At 47.1% G+C, this 8,378-nt stretch overlaps 1 pseudogene; it reads right to left on the bottom strand.

Annotated features, from left to right (window-relative positions):
- Positions 1 to 201: 201 nt before the first annotated feature.
- LOC131569162 (cytochrome b-like) lies at positions 202 to 1,049 on the bottom strand (annotated as a pseudogene).
- Between the last annotated feature and the right edge of the window lie 7,329 nt (positions 1,050 to 8,378).

Here is an 8,378-nt window from a genome sequence, read left to right as displayed (position 1 = left end):
GGGGTTGTCTCGGGGGGCGATTCGAGCTCTTTAGCAGTAGGGTCAGGAAGTAGTTTAGTTAAAAATGCCAGGTTTGGGAATTGGAGCAGAGGGTTTGAGTCCTTTCTTCCTGAGGTGGGTGGTGGGGTAACTCTAAAGAAGGGGTTTAGTCTTCAATCTTTGGCTTACAAGACCAATGTTTTTATAAACTATTAGAGTTAATTAAAGTTTAAGTAGCTTGTTTTCTAGGGCGGCCGCAAGGGGGAACAGAACTAGAATGATTGTGAAGTATGTGAATGAGGCTAGTTGGCCGTTGATGATGAAGGGGTGTTCTACTGGCTGGCTGCCTACTCAGGTTAGGATGAGGACATTGGCGACTAGGGTTCAGAATAGGGTTTGTGATAGGGGACGGAAGGGTATTGATCATAGTTTTGATGTATGTAGTAGTGGGGTGAGGAACAGGATGAGGATTGAGGCAGCTAGAGCTACTATGCCTCCTAGTTTGTTTGGGATGGATCGGAGGATGGCGTAAGCAAATAGGAAAGATCACTCGGGTTTGATGTGAGGAGGGGTGACTAGTGGGTTGGCTGGGGTGAAGTTTTCTGGGTCACCTAGGAGGCTGAGGGAGAATAGGGCTAGTGAGACAAGTAGGGAGAGCATTAGGACGAATCCTAGGATGTCTTTGATGGTGTAGTATGGGTGGAAGGGGATCTTGTCACAGTCTGAGGGAATGCCTAGCAGGTTGTTTGAGCCTGTTTTGTGGAGGAAGGTGAGATGGACAAGAGTAAGGGCTACGATGATGAAGGCAAGGAGGAAGTGGAGAGAAAGAATCGGGTCAGTGCGGGGTTGTCAACAGAGAACCCGCCTCAGGCTCACTTGACTAGTGTTTGCCCGATGTAAGGGATGGCAGAGAATAGGTTTGTGATTACTGCAGCTCCTAAGAATGATATTTGGCCTCACGGTAGGACATATCCTACAAAAGCAGTTGCTATGAGGGTTAGGAGGAGGATGACTCCAATGTTTCAGGTTTCTTTGTTTAGGTATGTGTCGACGGAAGGAGACCCAGACATCCGTTGATCATCATAGGCCCAATTTTATTGATTAGTACGGCGGGTTAAATACAGTTAATAATGAGCTTCATACATATTGCAAAAGTTGAGCTCAGGATTGGTCAGCTTACATATCAGCATCTACGCCTACTTCTACATTCCTATGGTTCTACTTTTGATACTTTCTACATATTCTCAGGATATATTCAGGAATATCTCTACTCCCTTTCCTCATGTTGCAGCAAGGTCACTGCTGACCTTTCCTTTTAGCTTGCTGACTGCTGGCTTTTCTCTTTCAGCTTAACCAGCGGCATTATTTCAGCGTGGCCTTTCTCAGCTAACCAATTATTAATAAATCTCTCCACATTTGATGGCACTGGGAGGTCGATTAGGGCGTTGTTGATGATTTTGAGGATTTGGTGGTTTTTACAAAGGTTGAGGGTCATTGGTTATTTCTGTATGTGGATATGAGGATGATGAGAATGGATAAGGCAAATGATCCTAAGTAAGCTTTGATTAGGCCTGAGTGGAGGGTGGTGGCAGTTTTGGTTGCTATTAGTTGCAGGCTGGCTAGCCCCTCTGGACCTAGTATTTTGTATCAGGAGAGGTCAGTTAGGTGGGATGCGATGTTTTCTCCTCCTTTGAGGAAGTTGGTTATACTTAGGCAGTGGGTTAGGGGGTTAAAGTATCCTAGGGATGTTGAGAAGTTTTAGAAGGGAGCTTGTTTTGTGAGGATGAGTGTTTGGTCTATTTTTGAAATTTCTAGAATTAAAGCAATGCCTAGGGCTGTTACAATTAGGGAGGTTATTTTAATAGAGGGTGGCATGGTTATTGGAGGGGTTTTTGTGGGGATGATGAATGAGGTGATGAGGAATCCTGCCAGGATGCTTCCCAGCACAAGGCGAGTGACAGGGGAAGTTACTGCGGGGTTGTTTTCACTTACTGGAGTCAAGGGCGGAATTCAAACAAAGCCGGTCTGTACTAGTACGGTTATGCGGATTGTGTGTACCGTGGTGAATGATGTGGCTAGAAGGGTTAGGAGTAGGGCTCAAGTGTTTGAGTAGGATGTGTTTAGGCTTTCAATTATTTGGTCTTTTGAGTAGAATCCTGCTAGGAACGATGTTCCTATTAGGGCGAGGTTGCCGATGGTAAGGCATGCAGTGGTTGTGGAGAGTATTTTTTGGAGTCCTCCTATTTTTCAGATGTCCTGTTCTCCATTTAAGCTGTGAATGATGGAGCCTGAGCATAGGAAGAGCATGGCTTTGAAGAATGTGTGAGTTGAGATGAGGAGGAAGGCTAGTTCGGGTAGGTTTAGTTCAATTGTGACTATTATTAGTCCTAGTTGGCTTGAAGTGGAGAAGGCAATGATTTTTTTAATGTTGTTTTGGGTGAGGGCGCACATGGCTCCAAATAGTGAGGATAAAGCTCCTAGGCAGAGGCACAGGGTTTGGGTGGTTTGGTTATTATTGAATAGAAGGTGGGTTCGGATAAGTAGGAAAATTCCAGCAACTACTATTGTGCTGGAGTGGAGTAGGGCGGATACGGGCGTTGGCCCTTCTATTGCAGCTGGGAGTCATGGCTGGAGGCCGAATTGAGCGGATTTTCTGGTTGCAGCTAGGATGAGACCTAGTAGGGGTAGTGTAGGAGATTGGGATGGGGTAGGAAGTTGTTGGATTTCTCAGGTGTTTGTGGTGGAGCCTAGTTGTGCTATGCAAAGGATAAGTCTGATGTCTCTGATTCAGTTGTAAAGTACGGCTTGGAGGGCGGCGGTGTCGGCCTCTGCTCGGCCGTGTCATCAGCTGATTAGCAGGAAGGTTATGATTCCAACTCCTTCTCAGGAAATGAACAGGACAAATAGGTTGTTGGCAATGATTAGGATGAGTATGGTGATTAGGAAGAATAGTAGGTAGTTGTTCCCAGAATTCAGGGAAGATTCTTTCCTTCTACAGTTTCTCCTGAAATAATCTGACTGTCTACCTTGACCCTTGACTGAGTGCTAAAATAGTGATCTTCCCATTGCAATGAAATGCAAACTCCAAAGCAGTGAGTGTCTGCTCAAGAACCATGGAGATGCTGCTGTGCTGTTTCACAACAGAAATGCCAGAGCTCAGAGGGATTTTGGGGAAGATTTTCTGGGCAACAGTTTCCAGCAAGTTTAGAAGAATTGGTGCATGCAACTGATTTTTTTTTAAAAAGTACCTGAAGGAGAGGATTTTAGAAGCATTTTTATGGTTTTGGTAGAACAGTAGCATTGAGTGTTAAAGAAGAACCTGCATTTTCTTGGTTATGTTTTTAGTCATTTACTGGCAAAACAGGCCAAATTGTAGGCACAACCAAGAACATTGTCCTGATCTCTTGCTGGCTGTGTGAATGAAACGTGTCTCCTGGAGGGAAGTTGGCAAACAGGAAATCAGCTTGTTTGGGTTTACTTGTTCTGTGGGATTCAACAGCCCAGGCAGTTTTCTCACAGCATCTGACTCATTTCCCGTGCCCACTACAGGTCACCTCAGGCGTGTATTCAGCGGTGCTGATTCTGAGCTGAGTGAGAAAGGGACATTTCATGTTCCTGGTGTTTAAGAATTCTAGAGCTAGCTGTCACCTTGGCCAGTAGCAGTAGAGGACCGGCTAGGGAGACCGAAAGAAAATCCATTTTGATGCCTTCAACAAAGGTAACAAAGGCATAAGTGGATAGTTCCTAGTTTCCCTCTCAGAGTCCTGAAGAACTACAAACTCAGTTTTGCAGAGAAAATGTCACTTGCGGACAGCAGCCAGAGGAGAACACTGAACTAAGAGCAACATGCCAGAGAGTAGAATTAGCCCAGTTCAATTTAGTCAGAGAGACTGAGAATTCTATTCCTGTCAATTTAGTGACATCTCCTTAGAAGATGCAGTTGTGGAACAAGAAGGCCATCTTGAAAAGGTGGATGCTGTATTTGAAGTCAAACAGGCAACTTTTTGCCTGGAGAGCTGCGTGGGCCAAAAGGAGCCAGGGGTGGTGGCCTTGAGTAGCTGAAGATGAGACAGTGTGTGGCCAGGTGGCCAAGAAGGCCAAGGGCATGGTGGCCTGAGTCAGCAGCAGTGGAGCAGCAGGAGCAGGGCAGTGAGTGTGGCCCTGTGCTGGGCAGCGCCACGGCCACAGCTGAGGTCATTCTTGGAGTTCCTCTTGGATCCCGTGAACAACAGGCTTCGGCCCACAAGGAGAATTTGTGCTGCTTTGTGATGCAGGAGAACTTCCCAGGCTCTTTTGCATTTGCTGTAGGGAAGATTGGTTATTGCTTGGTATAAATTCACAGACCAATACAGAGCGTTTGCTTTGTCTTGTCGGGGCATGGTTTCCACCTCGTCATAGTGACATCAGAAGGTTGCCTTGGTGCATGGAAGGCCTGAGTGTCAGAGCAGCCCTAGGCCTTGCCCAGTGCAGGAGGAACCTCGTGTATGAGTCATTTTTCGGTGGGCACTTGCACACTTTCAAACGCCTTGTTTTTTCTGGTGTTGCAGCACAGCCTGCAAACTTGCAGAGCAGTGCTATAATGATTCACCATCTTGCTCCTGCGCTTTTTGCTGTATATGGTGTTTCCTTTTCAATCTACTATTTGACTCTTTTTTCACATAAGTAGAGACAAGATAAGAAGAGCAAGAGCCATTTTTCCCCTGACTCTCTCTGTTATTGCAGAAGAAGCCAAAGAGGAGCAAAAGGAGGTGGATGACAACAACCCTCCAACGTTGTTCACACCGCCCTATTCCAGACCTGTAAGTGCCAGTTGTGTGTGGTGCTGTCTTTAGTGCAAGGCAGAGATGCAAGTTTTGGAGCAGCCAGTACTTTGCTGTTGCAGGCTGAGGATGCTGGGTGCTGGAGTCCTGCCAGGAGCTAGGGATTTCCTCTAGGCAGTGACCGCAGAACTTGCCTTTGACCTGTCCTGTTGGGGCAGTGCAGAGCTGGGGGCTCCGGCTGTGCTTCTGGCTGCTTGGTTCAGGGAAGCTCCATCTCTGGACTTGTGTGGGGTCATGGCCAAGGGCACACGTGGTAGTGCTGGAGGTCAAAAGGCTTTCTTGGTTTCTTTTCCCTTTTTGGAAAGGTGTCTTTGGCTTGTGCAAGTGTTCTGCAGTTTTCTTGAGTTGTTCTTCACTTGTAGACTCACTGTTTACTCAATTGACTTTTGGCTTTTGAGAAGCTGCAAACAGCAGATGGGGAAAGTTTCTGCTGATCCATTTTGCACTGAAGTCTGCAACTTTGGCAAGTGCCTTGGAACCCAGAGTGGGGGTGAAGCTGCAAGTCTTTGACTGCTGTCTTGTGTTGCTCAGAAAAGGAAGGCCATCTTGAAATGGTGCCTGCTGTATCTGAAGTGAAATGGGCAATTTTGTGGCTGGGGAGCTGCATAGGCCAAAACAAGCCAGGGTTGCTGCCGGTCTTGAGCAGCTGAAGATGAGGCAGCGTGTGGCCAGGTGGCCAAGAAGGCCAAGGGCATGGTGGCCTGTGTCAGCAGCAGTGGGGCAGCAGGAGCAGGCCAGTGAGCGTGGCCCTGTGCTGGGCAGCGCCGCGGCCACAGCTGGAGTGCTGTGTGCACTGTGGGCCCCTGGGAAGCAGAGAGTCATTGAGGGGCTGCAGCGTGTGCACAGAAGGACAGGGGAGCTGGGCAAGGGGGTGGAGCACAAGGCCAGTGAGGAGGCACTGAAGAAGCTTCTGCTTGGACATGAGGAGCCTCATGAGGGACCTTCAGCATCTCCCCAGTGCATCCAAATATTTGAGCTGCTTTTGGAAGCAACTTCTCCCCCTTTCTTCCTTAGTTGTTTTTTTTTTTGTTTGTTTGCTTGGAGGAAGAGGCTTTTTCATTTTCTTTTTCTCCCAACTAAAGTTGTTTTCATCATTTTTTTCTGCCCTTTTATAGCACTGGGACTGAGTCTGCTAGAATTTTAGTTTCCAATGTATCACTTCTGGAGAATGCAGTAGTTTTGCATGAGAACACATCATTCTGTGCAGGGACCTTGGTGCAGAAGGAGCTGTTGTGGTTCCGGCATGGCCTCACACATCACTTTGAGCTTAGTAGTGACCGTGCCTTTTTGCAGCCCAGGGAATCAGTGTGTGTTGTTTGGGAATTGAGCAGCAGGTCAATGCCCTTGCATTCCAGCTGCTCCTCAGAGATTACAGGAGCTGGAGGGAGATGGGCTTTATTTCTCATTCCAGCCACTTTAGCACCACCGGTGTGGTTGAGTCCAAGAGAAGAACTTGCCCGAGCACAGATGTACAAAGAGTGCAATTCCCAGTGCAATGCTCTGGGTCTGATCCCTTTCCGTAAGGACCTACACGCTCCAGATTCCCCAGGCGTGTGCTTTTTTGAAGCAACAGGAGAGCAATCTCAGGATTGTAGTTGAGCAGGGCACTGGCTACCAAGTTCTGATGTCTGTAGCAACACAGAGGGGACAGTAAAGAGAGGTTTCAGTAATGAAATCTGTCAATCTCTCTCTCTCTATCTGTCTATCTATCTATGTAACATTTGCATAATTGAATCTTCCTGGCTCTGGTCCGAGGCAGCTGGAGGTGCAAAGATCACCTAAAACATCCCTTTCTGGCTAGGATTAGACACATATTCCCTCGACCGATTCTGAGCAGGCAGAGATGTTTCCCCCTCCAGATATGATGGTTTTCCCTTTAGAGTTGTTTCCCTCCTCTGGCCTCTTCTGCCCTGAAGTCTCCAATTAATTCTTTCAATTTCTGCCTGTCCTAGAGAGGTGCAACAATTCCATGTTTAGGTGGTGTTTGGTGACTCTGGTCATACATGCATTACGTGACACGTGGTTTCCTTCACTGGCATCCCCAGGGCTGTGTAAGTGGATTCGTTCATGGGGCCTTAGGAGAGTCTCTTTCCCTCAGCAGCAGCAGCAGCAGCAGCAGCAGGGAGCGGTGGAGGGTCAGGACGAGGAGGAGGTGCCTGCCCTGGCCCTTTGCGCCCAGGCCCCAGGCCGGGAGGGCTCTGGCTGCAGCAGGGCGCTCTTCGGGCAGCCCCTGGCAGCCTCTGCACGGAGCACGGCGCGCTGCCCCGTCCTGCTTGTGCCACTTTTTTTCAACAATACCCTAGCTCCTCTTCACAAGGAAAAAACTCCAGCAATGTAAAAAGAGCTAATTCAAGTACAGTTCTATCTGCCTTTGTATTGTAGTTCAGGGCATGTATTTTTTTGTCTAGAATTTCATGATTTTTATGATTTTTATGAAAACATGCATTCATATCTGCACATTTTTGTGGTTTTAATTATTCATATACCAAAACACTCCTTTTTAAACTCTTGATTTATTGCAGTTGATAATTTTGACGTTGTATATTTTAAAATGTCATACAACAACACCCTTTGGGTAGTTTTTCTCACACTTAAAAAAAAACATGTAAGTAATTTTAGTCTCTGCCTCTCCAAGTTGGTTCATACTGGCCTGTTTTAAATCAGGGCTATAATACTTTTAGAGGCTTGAGAGAGGTCCAATGAAATGCACACCAGTGATTCCTCTTCTGCAATGTCCTGGCCCTGCCAGAAAGCCTCTTTTCACTTTTTTTTTCTCTCATTAGCTCAACTGCAAACACACGTTTAGTTGCAAACTTACACAAGATGAGCAAAATGAAAATGATGTGAGGGGCCTTTGGGAGCTCCGTGCTGATCTTTCTGCTTCTTCAGCTGTGCAAGGCTCTGATCCAGGCAAAGCGATTGCACTTAGTGCTACACAACCATTTGTCTGGAACTCTGCTGATTTCTAGGGACAGCTGGAGGCCTCAATCTCCCTAGGATGTTTTGGCTGAGCCAAGCTTTGCTGGGTTTTGGCTGCAAATACCATTGCCCTTGCTGTCTTATATCCACAAGTACCATGGCTGGGCAAAAACTGCCACGTGGGCCATCTTCCAAAGGCACTTTGGTCTGGAGTTTGTGACTGAATGAGAGCCTCATCCACTGCCAAACCACATGAAAAAAATCATGAAATAGAACTTCCCATCCTTAACAAACAACTGACAATTCAGAAGTGGATCTAGAGCATCGGAATGAAAAGGAAGGCAATCTTCCAATGGAGTTGTGCTTTCGGGAGTTTTTCTTCTGACTCCCACTCACAGCTGGCACTGGAAAAAGACACGTCTCTGCAAGCGTCAGTATCTTCTGTCTGCCATCAGTTGTTTTGCTGCAACAATCAGAACAGGCAACAGGCTGGAGAGAGGCTCAGCTGATGCTAGCAACAGGAGCTGCCCCAAGGAGAAAAAAGAAATGAACTTTTACCTCCCAAACCCAGAGGCTCAAGCAGGATTCCTCTGGTTCCCAGAAATACAAAGAAATAGGGCTGAGAAGACCCTCTGCAGCTATGTGTTCATGCACAAGACT

Source organism: Ammospiza caudacuta, chromosome 29 (genome assembly GCF_027887145.1).
Source record: "Ammospiza caudacuta isolate bAmmCau1 chromosome 29, bAmmCau1.pri, whole genome shotgun sequence".
NCBI classification, from domain to species: Eukaryota; Metazoa; Chordata; class Aves; order Passeriformes; family Passerellidae; genus Ammospiza; species Ammospiza caudacuta.
This window is presented reverse-complemented; position numbering and strand designations above follow the sequence as displayed.